Here is a 16,501-nt window from a genome sequence, read left to right as displayed (position 1 = left end):
GAAGTTTTAACAATGTCTGCCCATTTACTTGTCATTGTGAATATTAAAGTTTTATCCCAATAATATTCCAATACAGCAAAGGAAAAAACACACAAAAGTAGAAAGTAGAAATTACATTTAAAAAAAAGAAATTACATTTAACAATATACAAATATGAGAAATACCAACATAGGCAGCAGATGTAGGTCACATCGTGACTAGCTCTCTCACTGCCACCATCTTGGCCCTATATCCTTCATGAAAAATGCTCAATGAAGCCACAGAGACCATTCCTGCCACAGAGCAGGAAATACTGTTGTCCCAGGCTGAGACAGGGTCTGGAAGATAATCTAACGGTGATGAATCAGTAACAGAGCTTAAGGAATGTGACCCCAAACAAGCAACTATACAACAAGCCCAACTGGCAGTGCCAGCAGAAATTGAAAAAGAACCAGTCCACAGAGCAAAACAGTTGGAGTAAATAGAAGAAACTAAAGGCTATGTTCAATTTGGGTCTTTGACAAGTTACGGGAGTTACTAGAGTTATGGGAGTCACCATCTGAAAATCCAAGAATGCCCTCTTTGTCATCACAAAACCAGATGTCTACAAGAGACCAGTTTCTGATATCAATGAAGTTTCCAGAAAGCCAACATTGACGATTTATCTCAGAAGTACAGTTAGCAGCTGATGAGAAATTCAAAGTTCAAGGTGGTGCTGTCTCAAACATTCAAGGAAACACACAGACTCCAACTGTGCAAGAGTGAAGAGAAAGAGGTAATGAAACAGGTGTGGAAGTTAAGGAAATCGATTTGGTCTTATCACAAGAAAATGTGTACAGACCAAAGGCAGTCTAGAGCCCTGAAAAATAGTAGTAATGACACTGTAAGTGCTATAATAGAATTAACAATGTAACCATAAGAAATCAAGGGCCCTTTGTGTAGGGGTGTGTCTTTGTTTCAAGAGATAACTACAGCTTGGTTTGAAATTTGTGTTGTTTCTATGGCTTAAAAAGGAAATACCAACTATTTTATTAATTTTAATTCAGAAAAATGGTATTTTTACTACTAGTAAAAAATGTTGGCCAGGCAACAGTGGTTTATGCCTATAATCCTAGCTTCTCAGGAGGCTGAGATCTGAGGATCATGGTTTGAAACCAGCCTGGGCAGGAAAGTCTGTGAGACTCTTACCTCCAATAAACTAAAATCTGGTAGTGGAGCTGTAGCTCAAGTGGTAGAGTGTTAGACTTGAACAAAAGAAGCTAAGGGCCTGACTTCAAACTCCATGACAAGCAAAAAGAAAAAAGAAAACAGAAAGACAAAAACACAGATGGAAGGAAGGAAGGAAGGAAGGAAGGAAGGAAGGAAGGAAGGAAGGAAGGAAGGAAGGAAGGAAGGAAGGAAGGAAGGAAAGACACCCTGCAAAAGGCTGCAAGAGATGCATCTCCCAGAGTGGAGCAGTGCTTGTGCTCTCAGGCCTGTGGAGAACTGGGACTGGCAGAGAGGCCCAAGAAAATCATAGGCCAGCAGGGAGGCCTGAGGAAAGCAGAGAGGTCTGCACAGAGCTGAGAGTCCTCTGGAGAGGGCAGAGGAGAGTGGAGAGGCCTGTGGAGAGTGGAGCAGCCTGCTGAAAGCAATGAAGCCTGAGGAACCTAGGCCTGTGGAGAGGCCCAAGCAAAAGAGCCCAGGACAGTGGAGAGGCCTGAGGAGACCTGGGCCAGCAAAGATGCCTGCACAGAGATGAGAGGCCTGCTGAGAGGCCTGCACAGAGAGGAGAGAGGTTTCTGCAGAGCCGAAAGGCCGGTGGAGAGGCTGTGCAAATGGCGAGGTCTGTGAAGAGCAGTGAGGCTTGAAGAGACCCAAGCTGGCAGAGAGGCCTATGCAGAGCCAAGAGGCCAGCTGAGAGCCAAGAGGCCTATGGAAAACCAGAGATGTGCAAAGAGCAGAGAGTCTTGCCCAGAGCCTAGAGGTCAGCAGAGAACCAGGCTGGCAGAGAGGCCCATGGAGACCCAGGCTGGCAGAGAGGCCTGTGCAGGGTGGAGAGGCCTGAAGGAAGGAGGAAAGAGAAAAAAGGGGAAAAAAACCCTTGGAAGTTGCAGCTGCATCTAGGGAAGGACAGGGCAGTTGCAGACCGACTAATAAAACTCTTTTGTCACCTTTTCTGTATCTCTATGGATTTTCTTGCTCCCGTGTCATTACAACTTGGTATTTAAATTATGGCATAATTAATGCTATGATAAGGTTAAATTAAGCAGATATGATATTAATTAGATTAAGGAAGAAGGAAACTTAACTGGAATAATTAACTTCTGGGACCTAAAAATAATATGTTCAAACTGCAGAAAGAGAAACAAAGCTGAGACTTGACATTTGCCCAGAATTGCAAAGCAAGTAAAAATAGGGCCGACAGTCTGCAAGGCTAACAACCACCCAGTGTCTGCGTTTTACGATTATGCTTGCTCAACAAATGTACTAAAGCATGGAACTTGACTCTTTGAAGTTAGCTTTTATTGATTAATAAGAATAAGGCCAAACTTGAAAGGTGGGATCTCCCTTAAGAAGAACAAAGGGGAAGTGGTGCTGTGGCTCAAGTGGTAGAGCGTTCGCCTTGAGCTGAAGAGCACAGGGACAGCGCCCAAGCCCAGAGATCAAGCCCCAAGACAGACCCAAAAAAAAAAAAGAAGAAGAACAAAGGGAAGATCAAGGATGAGGACTTTGTCTTGATTGATTGTTAGAACTGTAATCACCATTTATGATCTCTAACTGCTAGACTGCTAGTTCTGCTTTTGTAACTTGCTTTCTTGCTGACAGCGAAATTACCACTGACCACTTGTGAGTGGCCTTTATGGTTTTGCCTTCATATCCCTGAGGATATGGAGAGCTTGGTTGATTGTGTGTCTAGATCTCATTCTGGTAATCAGAAAACTTTCTAGATAAAAAAAAATTAGGGTTTTTTTATTTCTATGAAATTCACAATGCATAACTATTAAATCAGGTAAAAGAAAACTAGGAAAACAAATGGAGCTGAACTTGAGATTTTTGTTTTTGTTTTTTTGGTTTTTGGTTTTTTGGTTGGTCGTGGGGCTTGAACTCTGGGCTTGAATGCTGTCCCTCAGCTCTTCAGCTCAAGGCAAACGCTCTACCACTTGAGCCACAGTGCCACTTCCGGCCTTCTAGTGGTTTATTGGAGATAAGAATCTCATCAACTTTCCTGCCTGGGCTGGCTTTGAACCATGATCCTCAGATCTCAACCTCCTGAGTAGCTAAGATTACAGGCGTAAGCCACCAGCAACTGGCTGAGTTGAAAATTTTAATACCAACTGCCATGTGAATATTTCTATTTATACTTTAGAGCTATTAGGAACAATTAGATCACTCATTCTATTTGGAAAGATTACTCAAGAGCACTGCTAACTAGCTTTTTAATTTTGACATAGCATATACAGTTTAATTAAGTCAATAATGTTTTAAGGAAACATATGCTAAATTTACAATAAAGATTCAGAAAAATGAAAGAAACAGATACTAATGTTTATGTAGTTATTACATATGTAGATTTTACATTGACAATAAAATTATTATAATGCAAATACATTTTAATTGTTAATGTAATATAGTATTCCTTAGTATTTTTGTGGTCACTTATTTACACACAAGTATCATTCATAAGAAAATGGAAAGACTTGCAAAAATCTATTAAGTGAAGTAAGCTAGACCTGAACAAACATAGACTCCATGGTTTCCCTCATTGTAAAATCAAAGACCAAACAAAATTATTAATTATCAGAAATAGGGCCAAATATTAAAGGCAGAACCCCTCTGTAGAACTCCAGGTCATATGGCTAGTAGTCAGCCTAAGCCTTTTCCATCCTTGCTAAAAAGCAAAAGAACATCTCTCCCTTACTCAAGTTTCCCAGGCTGGTAGCTTTGCAGTTTATCACAAACTTTGCTGAAGGCCACTGACAACCTTGAAGTTTATCACCAGCTATACTGAGCTGCTGCATCAGCCAGGAGCTTATAATAGAAACCCATTTCTGTAAAGAAAATTTCAGTGCTCCCCTAACCATAAGAATGAGTTTCTAATGTTTTGAGATTCAAAATATACTACCCTACTCAAGGCTATGATTGCTTCTGCTTCTGCAGTTCAAGGCTATGCTTTGCTTCTGTAAATCTGCTTGCTTGTTTTGACACACACCACTTGCATGTGGTTTTTCCCTTTAAAACCCCGCTGGGAAATAAACCGTGCCACTGCATCCTACTACCCAAATAATGGAGTGTAGTTGCTATGCAACTAATAAAGACTCTTTGCTCTGTTTATCTGAGTTGGTGGCCTTATTTCCAGATTTGGGATTGTTCATCATTTGAAAATTAGTATGTGTCTAGGATAGTCCTAGAAGAGGATCACAATAGCTCAATAGTGACATATGAACTCCAAGATAAGGAAACAAGAGGTTTTTCTTTATTGCTGTTTTTTTTAATGCACTGTGAGAAGTTATTTATTTATTTTCATATTTCCCCCTTTGGTTTATCCCTGATTGTCACTGTATTTCATTTTGGTACCCTGTGTATTGTATATATTTTTCTGAATTAGGGAAAGGAAGGGGAACAACAAAATGGTGACACAAAAAGGCAAACCAATGCAACAGCAATACAAGACAACAAATTGGAAATGAACTTTACAACTGTGGGATGGGGGCTGGAGGGTGGAAATGGGAGAAAAACAAGAAAAGAGGTAACAATGTTTGATAAGAAAAGTCCTCATTACTTTATGTATGTAGCTGTAACCCCTCTGTACATAATCTTAACAAAAAAAAATCAATTAAAAATTGAATTTGAGGGCTGGGAAGGTGGCTCAGTGGTAGAGTGCTTGCCTTGCATGCATGAGGCCCTGGGTTTGATTCCTCAGCACCACATAAAGCAAAAAGAAAAAAGCCAGAAGTGGCGCTGTGGCTCAAGTGGTTGAGTGCTAGCCTTGAGCTGAAGAGCTGAGGGACAGTGCCTAGGCCCAGAGTTCAGGCCCCACGACTGGACCCAAAAAAAATTGAATTTGAAATTATTTTAAAACTGCAAATTTTATATTTCAAGAACTGGTAGTGATACCTCAACCAAAGACCACCTATTCATTTTTGGTTTCACTTAACAAGTATGCATTGGTCACCTAGGATCTCAGACATTGCTCTATGTTTTGGGACAACAGTGCTAAAAACACAGAATCAGTACTAATATGGCCTTTTATCACTTTCTGTGACTTCAGCACAAAACACTTCTGTGACATTACAATGGTTAGGGTGGCCCACAAAAGACACACAAGGAAAGTAAGGCCTGGGTTAAAGTGTTCAAGGCAATTGGTGTCTCTTCAGCTATACACACTGGGCTGCTTTCTCAAGTACATTCATATCAGGTTAAGAAATAAAACACTTTATGTCGAAAAACGAACTTTACAACTTCGTGGGGGGGGGGGAGATGGGAAGGGATGGGAAGCAGAAACAAAGGAGGCGGCTACAATGCTTCATAAGAATTATACTCATTATCTTACCCATGTAATTGTAACCCCACTGTACACTATTTTCTTTTTTTTTTTTTCTACCTCTTGAGCCACAGTGCCACTTCCGGCTTTTTTTTTCTGCTTATGTGGTGCTGAGGAATCGAACCCAGGGCCTCGTGCATGCAAGGCAAGCACTCTACCACTGAGCCACCTTCCCAGCCCCTGTACAGTATTTTCACAATTAAAAAAAAAGAATAAAAAAGAAATAAAACACTTTAGAAGTCTTCATTGCTTTTCTATATATTAACAGAGAATACTTGAAGACTGATTTATGACTTATAGCTGAGGTCAGGGAGGAGGATATATGTCTGAGTTTGAGAGAAAATCAACAGTTCAGTCCCTGTGCACCAGGGGGAGCAGCTTCCTTTTTTTTTTTTTTTTTTTTTTGATTGGTCGTGGGGCTTGAACTCAGGGCCTGGGCGCTGTCCCTGCATTCTTCAGCTCAAGGCGAGTGTTCTACCACTTGAGCCACAACACCACTTTCAGTTTTCAAGTGGTTTATTGGAGATAAGAGTCTCACGGACTTTCCTGCCCAGGCTGGCTTTGAACCACGATCCTCAGATCTCAGCCTCCTGAGTAACTAGGATTACAGGCGTGAGCCACCAGCACCCTGCTGCCAGGCTTAGTGACTGTGATATTCTTAATAGCTGGTAAGTAAAATCAATTTTAAAATTTGGACACTTCCTACTACAAATTCAACAAAATCTTTATTTTCTTTTTTTCCTCTGCCCCCTCCCCCCCTCAACAAAATCTTTTTTTTTTGGGGGGGGGGGGTCCAGTGGTGGGGCCTGAACTCTGGGCCTGGGCACTGTCCCTCAGCTCTTCCTCTCAAGGCTAGCGCTCTACCACTTGAGCCACAGCGCCACTTCTGGCTTTTTTCTTTTTGCTTATGTGGTGCTGAGGAATCAAACCCAGGGCCTTGAGCATGCAAGACAAGCGCTCTACCACTGAGCCACCTTCCCAGCCCTCTCAACAAAATCTTTAACCATAAATTTACCTAAGAACTTTATTCCCAAGCTGACACAGATCTCTTTTTCCTCCAGGAAGGACTTGTGGAGAATCGGTGACACAGAAGGAAGGCCAGATATCTGTGTTAGAAGGGGCTTCCAGTGACCATAGACTGCACTTATACAGCAATAGAGTAAGCTTCTCTCTTCTGGTATGTCCAGTATCTTGGAGATGGTCTCCAGCTTCTCCTGAAAGCCATCACAACCAATGAGAAGGAAATCCATAAAGGATTTGAATCCAGATATGACAGAGAAAACACCTCTTCCACTTGAAGAAAGCTGCATCCTAGAGTCAGACTTGGCTGTGTACTACTGTGCTGTGAGCGACACAATGGCAGAAACCACAGGTGGAGCTGAGCACAAACTGAGAGACAGCAGAGGTCTGGCAGCTGGCCATCTACCACTCAGATTGTTGTGGTTTCAGCACAGTCTTAGGTGTGTGCCTTCATTTATCTCCTGATACAAAATTCCACAAATATCAGAGGAAACAGGAAATGGACATCACCATTCCTAGCTGTTCAGTAGTGAACTGAAAGAAGACAAGTCTGATACATAGAAAGATGTGGAAGCTTTTAGGAATCTCATTCATGCTTTCCTTGTGTCAGCTGTGCTGTGAGAAGGTGGCTTTGCAGAAGTCAACAAAATAAGCAGATTACGGTAACCTCCTCTATAATTATGGGATTTCACACAGGATGGTGGGGTTATTGTGCCCATTTTGAGACACTATCCAAAAAGAACATGTCAAAAGTAGCCTAATGCCTCTCCTCTGTGTGGATTCCATTTAAATGGAGTGGGGAGCTGTGTGTTCAGCAGAGCCCTATGCTCATGAGGACCCAGGAGAAAATGTCTGCATTCTCAAAAGCACTTCTCAAGACAGAACAGCCCTCAACTGCCATTAATGTCTGCAGTATCCTGGGTAGACTCTCCTGCCTTTGAACTTAATTTCAAGTAACCAGAAGAAGCACGAAATCAAAAAATATTAACAATCTGCTAGGAAAGGAAAACGTTTTCAGCATTTGAATACCCCAGCCTCCCATTTTTCAGAGTCAGTTCCCTACTTCAGTGATACGCAGCTCAGTGTTCCCCAACCACTTGAAGCTGAACCACAATCCTGATCCAGGCCTGGCCTTGGGGTTAAAGTGAGGAAATCTTCATGTTTTGTAGTTATATTGAAAGACTAGACACTGAAGTCAGCTCTAGTCCTACTGCATCAACCTAAATAAGTCCCCTTCCCAAAAGGTATGTCGTTGGTACAAAACTGAATGAACAATTCCAAGCTTAGTCCCAGTTTTATAAAAACATATTGTTTAAAGCAAAACTATATGAGATTCCATCACATGCTAGGTAAATTAGCTATGAAAAAAGCAACAAATGCTGGTGAGAATTTGAGGGAAAATAGAATCCTTATGAACTGTTGTTGGGCATGTAAATTAATACAACTTCTATGGAAATCACTATGAATATTACTCACACAATTGAACATAGATATATCATATGATCAAGCTATTCTCTCCTGGGTATATGCCCAAAGCAATGAAGGTAAGCAGACAATAGGTGAAGTTGAACACCCTGTTTATCATTGTTGCCGAATTCATACTGACCAAGCTGTGCAATTGACCTTGGTGCTCAGCAATAAACAAATGAATAAAGTATAGCATTTCTATTCCATTGAGGCATAGAGAAGATGAAATCATGTCATTTTCAGAACTTGAGAAACCTGAAGATCATTGTGTTAAATGAGATAACCCAAACTCAAAAAGACAAGTGTTACATGTTGTTCCTCATATGTGGATTCTAGATAACAGAAAGACAAAGGAGTAGAAAGGGAGCTACTAGGAAAGAACAGGTCGGGGGTGGGGGCCGGGGAAGGGGGAGGCAGTAAGAGCTGGTGCAATGATAATGAATAAAATACAATATATGCATACATGAAAACTTCACAATAAACCCATTTTTATTTTCAATGGACTTTATTTTTACAAATATGTACATGAAACCAAGGAAATAACACCCAAACATTATCTTTTGTTATTGTTTTTACCTCTAAACTAGTAAGAAGAAAATAAATCCATTGTTAGTACATTTAGTATGAAATAAAAACAAATGTTGTTTAGACTATGAGCAGAAATCATGTTGGTTAAGCCAAATTGTAAGCCATTTTGTTTTGATTAGATTCTTACTTAAAGGAAGTTTCTTTAATAAATGGACATGAGTAATGACATGGGGCTGCCTAGGCTGACAAAGAGAAGAGTTCTGCAATATGAAATGCTCCTTGACCCCTAGATTCTCACCCAGATTTCTACAATAGAAGTATTAGGAATGATTTTTTTACTGCAGGAAAGAGGCTTTTGGAAATCAGTGCTCTTACTTAGAAAAGATCTAACTTCTGATATAAAAATACATTCACACAGAGGCAATCTTCTGATTGCGAGAAAAGCTTCATACATACTAATTTAAACTGATGATAGATTTTTACTTTTAAAAAGGAACACAAGGGGCTGGGAATGTGGCTTAGTGGTACAGTGCTTGTCCAGCATGCATGAAGCCCTGGGTTCAATTCCTCAGTACCACATAAACAGAGGCTCAGGGACAGCCCAGGCCCTGAGTTCAAACCCCAGGACTGGCCAAAAAAAAAAAAAAAGGAACACAAGAAGAGTGTAAATTGATTATTTCTTTGAACATGATTGGGAGACCACAAGAGGGTAGTGTTTTCTCAGGGAAGAAACCTCCATACTTCTGAAGGTGAGAGAAAAGGGAAAGAGCTTGTTGGTGAAGCAAGGATAGTTTAAAGAAACCTTTTTTTTCTAATTGGTAGAACATATTTGTGCTGTTTCCTAAAGTGTAATAATTATATCTGAATCAGACTCCTTTCACGTCTCATGATCTGAGTTTGGCATTTCCATAGGAACATGAAATTTAATATTTTTGGAGTTGTTGTCTATCTCAAGCCTGTGAGGAAAAGCATGAATGTGCTCACCCCCATGTAAAGGTAATTTGGATTTGAGGAGCATCCACTCTCAAACCACTGTGTGACCTCTGTCTTTCTACATGGGGTGAGTAATCCACAGAAGGAGGTGGAACAGAGTTCTAAGTCCCTGACGGTTCCAGAGGGAGCCACCGCCTCTCTCAACTATACTTGCAGAGATAGTGGTTCTCAGAACTTCAGGTGATACAGACAGTATGATAGAAAGGGTCCTGAGCTGCTAGTGTCCACATACACCAATGGTGATAAAGCTGAAGAAAGATTCACAGTGCATCTCAGTAGAGCCAGCCCATGTGCAGAACTTAGAGTTTGATATACTTGCTAAGCTTTTTCTCTCAAAACTGGCATTCTACCTTCTGAGGCATACTTTCAACTCTGGTGTTTGGCTGATTAACTAGAGATAAGACTCATGTGGAAGCAGGTGTAAAGTACAAACATGCATGATAATATATACAGGGCTCTATGTATATACTAACTGACTAAATAATGGTATACTTAAAGGAGGAATCCAAAGGTGTATAGTCCTCTGAACAATTAACTGCTTATCAAAATAAATACCAGGAAATGAAGCCAGGCACTGGTGGCTCACGCCTGTAATCCTAGCTACTCAGGAGGCTGAGATCTGAGGATTGCAGTTCAAACCAGCCCAGGCAGGAAAGTCTGTGAGACTCTTATCTCCAATAAACTACTAGAAAACCGAAAGTGGCACTGTGGCTCAAGTGGTAGAGCGTTAGCCTTGAGCTGAAGAATGCCTGGCCAGCACCCAAGCTGAAATCAATGATTTCAGGGAAACCAACACGACCTAATTTCAAGTAATTTTTGTACATATAGTCCTAGGAGTTATGGACAAAATATGTAACTTTTCACAGCCTTAAAAATTTGAACAGCCAGGTGCTGGGGGCTCATACCTGTAACCCTAGCTACTCAGGAGGATAGCAGTTTGAAGCCAGCCCAGACAGGAAAGTCTGTGCGTCCATGAGACTCTTAACTCCAATAAATTATTCAGAAAAAAGAAGTGACACTGTGGGTCAAGTGCTAATTTTTAGCAAATAAAGTTCAAGGACAGCACCCAGGCCTTGAGATTAAACTCCAAGACTGGCAAAACAAAACAAGCAAAAAAAACACCAAAAAATACTTTAGAACAGATGTAATGACAATCTTGTTTATATATGTGCACATATATATGTGAAAGTTTATGTAAATGTACAAGAATTGTGTGTATTAGTGTGTGTGCGTGTATGTGTACAAGAATTATGTGTATTAGTGTGTGTGTGTGTGTGTGTGTGTGTGTGTGTGTGTGTGTGTGTAGCATTTTCCTTTGAAAAGCTCTTCTGTTTTCCTTCCCATTTCCTATATGATGGAATTCTCAAATCAATCCCTGAGCAAATTTTAGTTGGATTAGAAACATATATCTTAGGAGCATGTCAGCCCATTGAGTTGTGGCATCCAGGAATATAGTTTTTTTAGTATTTTGAAAGACTTTCAGTTGCAGGGGAACAATGCACAACTTCATCTCAATTTCAATCACCATTTGGTTGACAATGTTTGAATGAGGCTTATTATATTGTTTTTCTGCTTTCAAAAAATGTCCAACTAAGCTAATGAATGTATATTGTTACTTTTAGGAAAGTCCTTAGAAATCATCAGGTGAGGAAGACATCACCATCACCATAGCTGTCAGTAGAATAACCATAGCTCACCTAAGTCACCTTTCTTACCCACAGTGTCACATATTTACACAAAAGGAATTTCATCTTAGAAGCTCAGAGGACTAGGACTTTTCCACATCCAAACGACAGAGGGCAGCATTTCTGTGGTCTCATTATAGCAGTTTCTTCTCCCTCAGAAAATGGACTGGCAAGAATAAAGGGGTAGAATTTTTCAAGGACGTGAGGAAACAGATTTATTTCCTACATATCCCCATTTACTAGCCAACTATTTTATACTGGCGTTGTGCACATCCTTTCTATCCCTGTAAAGTGAATGTTCACTAAAAATTCTACCAATTCTAATATTCTCTTCAGTATTTAACAGAGAAAATGTTTATTGAGGGTTTAGTGAAGCATGAAGTGATATATGGGTGAGGTGAAATTGTATTGCACCAGAGATATCCAAGACCATTTGGTCACATACAAGCAATATATATGAGAATCCTGTAACAAATGTTTAGTCCTCTTCAGAAACAGAGACAACTATTCAGGATGTGTTCTTATCCTGGTTCCATCCTTCTTTAATGTGAGGTGTGGTAGCTCACAATGAGACTATACTAATAGTAAAATGAAATAAAATAAAACTATACTAAATAATAAGGGTCACCACAACTTGTGAAAGATGGGTAGACTGCATAACCCAAGCATGGGTGATCAGGATGCGCCATTTGGAAGATCTGTGTAGTATACTGGTATCTCCAGTTATAGCACATCCTCAGCATCTGCATGCCAATATGCATGGAGTTCACCATTGTACTGTGCATGCTTAATTCATCTTTCCCATAAAGCTACCATGAGTTTTAGCCTGTTTGGGAGTACCATTTGAAAATGAGTGGTAGATTTTTACAAAATTAATGGCAGGAAAGCACTCAACAGCTCACACAAAAGTTTAAGCACATCTGATATTATGTCCATTGTGACTGAGAGCTGAGAGCTTTTGGGCATTAACTGAGCTGTATAATGCATGTGTATAAATTTAAATTTTTCAGTTCTTAAATTTCTTTTGTTTTTAGTTATTAATTTCATTCAGCTTGGCCAAAATACTGTGTGAATGTTTGTCTTACTGTATATGTTCATGAAGGAAACACACACACACACACACACACACACACACACACACACACACACACACACACACACATCACACTCAACTTTGCAGCTTGGATATGCTTGGAGAGGTGATTTATTAATATAAAGCTTGCCCCAGCCTGCAGGGTCAGTCAACTAGGGCTAGAAGAGGAACTGACCTGAATGAGAGACAAACCAGACACAAGGAAGGAGACCAAGACAGGGTTCTGATCAAGGTCTGTTTATTGAACTTACAAGCAGGCTTATATACTATAAATGAACAAAGAAGTGGTTACAACATATTGATAACACAGTTTTTTACAAAAAAAAATGGAATGCAGGTGGGTGGGGTAAGTAAAAGATCAGTATCTATCTTTAAGATAAACCTAAGCCACAGGGAGGTCTGTTACAAAATTCCTTAATCGATATGTTATGAGCTGACAATTGGCTTTGTGGTTAAGCAATAACTCTAGCAAACGATAACCTTAGGAAAAGTTTTACAGTGGTCTCCGGCAAAGCTAAAAGCATGTTGTCAAATTCCTTGAAGGCATTCTGAATGCAATAATTCCCCATTCCAAATATATCTTTGAGGTTCAAATATCTACAGAATTGTCTACACAATATGTGGGCTCATTGCAAACTAAAACTTGGGACCCTTTTTGAAGAAATAAAGAATGAATCACTAAGTGACAGAAGATAAAGCTCTCCTTAAAAATATTGCACTAAAATACTATAATATGTATACTGACTCACAAGTAACAAAATAAAAGTTCATATTGCAAAAAATGAAGCATTAAAAAAATTTGAAAGCATTCTTTTTTTTTTTTTTTTTTTTTTTTTTTTTGTCGGTCATGGGGCTTGAACTCTGGGCGCTGTCCCTGAGCTCTTCAGTTCAAGGCTAGCACTCTACCACTTGAGCCACAGCGCCACTTCTGGTTTTCTGGTGGTTTATTGGTAATATGTGTTTCACAGACATTCCTGCCTGGGCTGGCTTTGAACCGTGATCTCAGCCTCCTGAGTAGCTAGGATTACATGCGTGAGCCACCAGCACCTGGCTGAAAGCATTCTTTTGTGAAGATGATAAGATGGTTTAATTATAAGATTTTCCTGGCTTGCATTTCTGTAATTTGATGTGTTAAGTTTTCACAATTAACTTTTTCCACAGCTCATTTTCAAACAGAACAATTCAAAGAGATATCAGATGCTCATCATCAATGTCACATTGCAAACTGAAAGTTTAATCATTTCTAATTTTGAGAAGTAATGCAACTGATACTGGAGCTCTTTTATATGTACTATATACATTTAATATGCTATGAAAACATAAAATATGAATGGTAATTGATAAGGTAAGTTTAAATATAATGTTTAACAACATAGAAGTGATGTTTTTACAGAAATAATTTTTCTAGGGCTGGGAAGGTGGCTTAGTGTTAGAGCGCTTGCCTTGCATGCCTGAGGCCCTGAGTTCGATTCCTCAGCACCACATAAGCAAAAAGAAAAAAGCCGGAAGTGGCGCTGTGGCTCAAGTGGGAGAGCACTAGCCTTGAGCTGAAGAGCTGAGGGACAGCGCCCAAGCCCAGAGTTGAGGCCCCACGACTGAACCCAAAAAAAAAAAAAAGAAAGAAAGAATTTTTCTAGCACAATTCAAATCCTCATACAAGTTGACTTAATGTAAGTCAGACTCTTAAAAATAAATTTATAGTCTTGACGGTACTACATCATACCTTTAATTCTAGTCACGCAGGAGACCAAGGAATGAGGGTCATGGTTCAAAGCCAGCTGGGGTAAGAATGTCTTTGAGACTACTATTTTCAATTCATCATCAAAAAAACAGAAACAGAGCTATTGTTTAAGTGGTAGAGCATAAGCCTAGAGCACAGAAGGTAAGGGACAACACCCAAGCTATGAGTTCAAGCTCCAGTACCAGCACAAATGAATAAATTAAATCATAGTAAATTTAATGTTCCCCTTGACATTTGCTTTAACTTCTCAAGATATGAATTCTTGTTTAAGTATCTTACCACTATGCCTCCAATGACAAGGAAAAGTAATGTTAATTTTTTGCTGTGTTAAAATTGGTTTATTTGGAACTTCACATGAAAATAGTGCTCTTCTCCATCAAACTGCTATTTTTTCAAGTTATTGATCACTGCTTGCAATTAGCCACTCTGCTATGTTATGTGATATCTATTTTCAAGATCAAAAATTTGAAACTTTTGAAAGAAGTCTAGTAATTCTCCATTGTGTTTTATTGTGATGTCCATATATGTGCTTTCATGCTGCAATCATATAATAGCAATGCTTACTGCCTGCAAGTTTAAATTTACACAAAGCACAGAGAGTTCCTCCCATGCACACACAGTTGGAATGGTCCAAACAACTGCTCAGTTTTTGGTTATCCCTTCTGTTCTTGAAATGGAGTCTGCCCATGCTCCTGTCCTCAAGCTTGTGAATTTCCTCTGCTCAGGCACCTGCTCCATTCTCTTATCTATCTTCACTTATAAAAGTGAAGCCAAATTAATTAAGTACAAATTCAGAATTTCAAGACAGAATTAGAAGAACAGGTCCTTCCTCAGAGTTGGGTCTTGTGGAACTGCTAAAGTCACAGGCCAGAAAGTTGGCTCTGCTTGTTCCCTGTTTCACTAGGGCTATTAAGAAATGAATAAATTACGTATTTACAGCGATACTTGGAAAACCACATTATACAAATTTAGCAAAAAGTATTATTTACATTCTGGAGTATTTTACAAGGGTGAGAAAACTAGGTCTAGTTTCCTGAGTGGTAATCAGACCGGTGCTCCTAGCTAGAACAATAAGAGTTCAGAGAAGTCATTTCACTTTTCAATCTTCAGTATCTTCCTGTGCAGTGATGAAATCGTCAATATAAGCTCAGGTATGTGTTCACCTAGAAAGAGTCCCAAACGTGATGACAAGAAATGTTCTTTATTCAGTGTATCTGTTACGGGTCCATGTCTGAAAAAAATCTTAATAAATCTGTGTATGTGTGTGTTCGTAGAAACTGAAACACTAGATCATAATTTTCAATTTATACATACATACATATACACATGTGCGTGCGCACACACACACACTGCAAACACATAATGCTCATACTAGGGCTTGAAGTCAAGGCCTTAGTCCAGACCTTCAACTTTTTTGCTCAAGGCTAGTGTTCTACCACTTAAACTCCTGCTTCAATTCCTGCTTTTTGGTGGTTATGATAGATAAGACTCTAATGAACTTCCCTACTTGCCTGGCTTCAAACCATGATCCTCAGATCTCAGCCTCCTCAGTGGCTAGAATTATAGGCGTGAGACACAGACACTCAGCCAATCATGTTCCATCACAGTAATTCCAATTCAATTTATGTGCTCTGATATGGGACTTGTTTTCCCAATAGTTTGAGTTGTAACAACATTACCAGTTGTCATACTGGTTACATGAGGACTTTTTTTCTGCAAAAGTATCTCTGTATGGTAAAAGGAACAAAACAAGTGATATGACTTTCCAGACATTAGCAGAAATAATGGTATTCAAGGTGAATCAGGAATCCTTAGCTGGGGAATGCTGCTGTGCTCCCTCCCTGAGGCAGAGACTGGGGCGCAGCCCAGCTGCACTTTGGGGCCAGGCTGCAGAGTGTCTGGGCGCACTGTGCCTCTGCTGCACATAGGTAGGTGCCTGAGTCTTCCAGCTGGGATGCAGAGATGTGCAGGCAGCTGTAGTGTTCCTTAGAATCCAGTGTTGACTGCAGCCTTCCCTTCTGCTTTGTCCCTGGAGTCATGAAGTACAGGCTGAGGAGGCCGCCGCCAGGATTCTGTCCGAACCACTGCACATTGTACACCGTGGTAGAGATATTGCACCTCAGAGTGGAGCTGCCTCTGTCCTGGAGTCTCTGGACTGAAGGGTTCTGCTCCCAGCCCTGCGTGGAAAGAGGACAACAGGCACATATGGTATTACAGGGAAATCACTGAGGCGGCTTCCCCCCCTGAGAACACCCCGGGAAATGCCCAGGGCAGGGAGGACAGCATAGGAGCTTTGTGTCAGCTGTCCCCACTTCCTCCCTGTCATCTCTGGAGCTCCCAACCCTGCCTGTGATGGCCCCAACTCACAGCAAATCTACACCCACAGAAGTCCCACCGCAGCCCCCATCCTCCTCCCCATGGCTTCTGGACTGTTTGCTGGGGTGATTTCCCTGCTCTGGAGGCAGCCAAGT

At 40.4% G+C, this 16,501-nt stretch overlaps 1 pseudogene; it reads left to right on the top strand.

Moving 5' to 3' along the window:
- The first annotated feature begins 244 nt into the window (after positions 1-244).
- LOC138810972 (nascent polypeptide-associated complex subunit alpha pseudogene) lies at positions 245-892 on the top strand (annotated as a pseudogene).
- Positions 893-16,501: the final 15,609 nt, after the last annotated feature.

The sequence above is a fragment of the Dipodomys merriami genome, unplaced genomic scaffold, assembly GCF_024711535.1.
Source record: "Dipodomys merriami isolate MVZ:Mamm:240054 unplaced genomic scaffold, mDipMer1.0.p SCAF_518, whole genome shotgun sequence".
Taxonomy (NCBI): domain Eukaryota; kingdom Metazoa; phylum Chordata; class Mammalia; order Rodentia; family Heteromyidae; genus Dipodomys; species Dipodomys merriami.
Note: the sequence above shows the minus strand (reverse complement) of the source record. Positions and strands in the feature narration are given on the sequence as shown.